This window comes from Sinocyclocheilus anshuiensis, unplaced genomic scaffold (assembly GCF_001515605.1).
Source record: "Sinocyclocheilus anshuiensis isolate Anshui unplaced genomic scaffold, SAMN03320099.WGS_v1.1 scaffold101, whole genome shotgun sequence".
Lineage (NCBI taxonomy): Eukaryota > Metazoa > Chordata > Actinopteri > Cypriniformes > Cyprinidae > Sinocyclocheilus > Sinocyclocheilus anshuiensis.
In genome coordinates, this window is record NW_015540892.1 from 2,037,906 (window position 1) to 2,039,570 (window position 1,665).

Sequence of the window (1,665 nt, forward strand, 5' to 3'; positions counted from 1 at the left end):
TGTGATATCACAAATATCGACGAATGGGATGAGACCTGGTTTGAGCTGCACTAGAGAAGGCAACGAGTGTTATCACTATGTCGGAGACACGCTAGCTTTCCCAGGGCAGACGAACTTAGAGTGGTTACAATCATCCGGGTTTAAATCGCGCACAAATTGATTTGATGTTGATGCAATATTTACACTGAAGCTCACAGGCGGCTATGGCAAGGGCCATGACATTTCCCGACCAGGCGCCGAGTGGTGCCAATCACAACACCCACCGGCCCAGCTAACCAATCACAGCACATTTCGTATTTCAGAAGGTAGGCCTTCATTTCATACAGGAACTATTCGAGCCGTTCATGCCAGACTGGGGAGAGAGGTGTTGTAATTATGTAAAATATGTGAAAAATAATGTGTTTTTCGAACAACCTAGTATGAGAGCCTGTTCTAGTACACCCCCAAAACAAAATCAAGACTTTGTAAAAGAGCATAATAGGACCCCTTTAACCATTAAAGCAGAGTATAGAAAAATTTAAATGGGAAAAAAAATTATCCAGAGAAATATAAATGGAATTTTGGAATTTGGACAAAAATAAAACAGAATTTGGGAAAAAATAAAACTAGCATTCTCAGTGCTGTCAAAATAAAAGTCCCATTTCTGACACATCAGCCAAACAGAAAAGCTTCTCAGCCAATTCAGATTAATTACAATTTTCAAGTATTGGTGGATTAAAAGACATGATCAGCTGATAAGAGTCATATGTTCGTGAATCGCAGTACACTTGTTGTAAAGTATGTTATGAGGACAATTCAAATGAAAGACATGTTTTTTTTCTTATATTATGGTACTCTGTCTAATGTTCATTTTGGGTTACAAACTCAGGTAAAACATGATTTCTTTTGCCATGGGCTGTAGAAGAAACGTTATCAAGATTGTTCAAATGAAGGACACAATTAATCACAAAATCTGTTTTTTTTGTCCAGCCCTAGTGTTTAGTGTTGACCAGTCCCGTAACCAGCTATGAGGCCACCGAGGTCCGGACCTCGGTAAAATTTTCATTTTCAAAAATATGATTTGTTCTTTGAATGATTAAGTAGCTGTTAAACTCCTCATATGAATGCCTGCATGACATGTATAATTCAGTTTAGACAGTTTGCAAGAATGTTTAGCGTCCCTGTTATGAAAATGATCGCTGCGAGACGCTGGCGGAGTGAACGAGCCTTGAGAGAGTTGTGAGTGAAGGCGCGGGCGCAGCCTCCGTGTTGTCAGATCCAACTATTATAAGCGTTTTTGGACTTGTCTTTTCCACTTAATTTAACACTTTAGAAAGTTAATAAAGTAGGAAGTTGCATTTTACGTCAGCGATATCTTTATGTTATCTTATTTGGAAAAGATTTGAAATAATTTTGGTTTATTTTTATTTATTTTTCGGTTTTTGTTTTTTTTAATAGCAATATCTGGCAACACTGCATCACTGGCACTTAAATTGACAGTATCAAAAAGGCCCATGGATACAACATGCGGTAAGGGAAACGCAAAAAAACAAAAAACAAAAACCTTGATATTATCTGTCAGAAACGTTATCAACGCTGTCAAAAACAGTAGCATTTAACACTAGTGCACAGATCTGTAGAACAAGTAGGTTACAGAATGAAATGAAATACGCAAACACTAGCCAT

At 37.7% G+C, this 1,665-nt stretch overlaps 1 protein-coding gene across 1 annotated transcript in view; it reads left to right on the top strand.

Moving 5' to 3' along the window:
• Positions 1-1,665, top strand: part of LOC107688837 (type I inositol 3,4-bisphosphate 4-phosphatase-like) — a 51,886-nt gene that overhangs the window by 24,491 nt on the left and 25,730 nt on the right. The window lies entirely within an intron of this gene.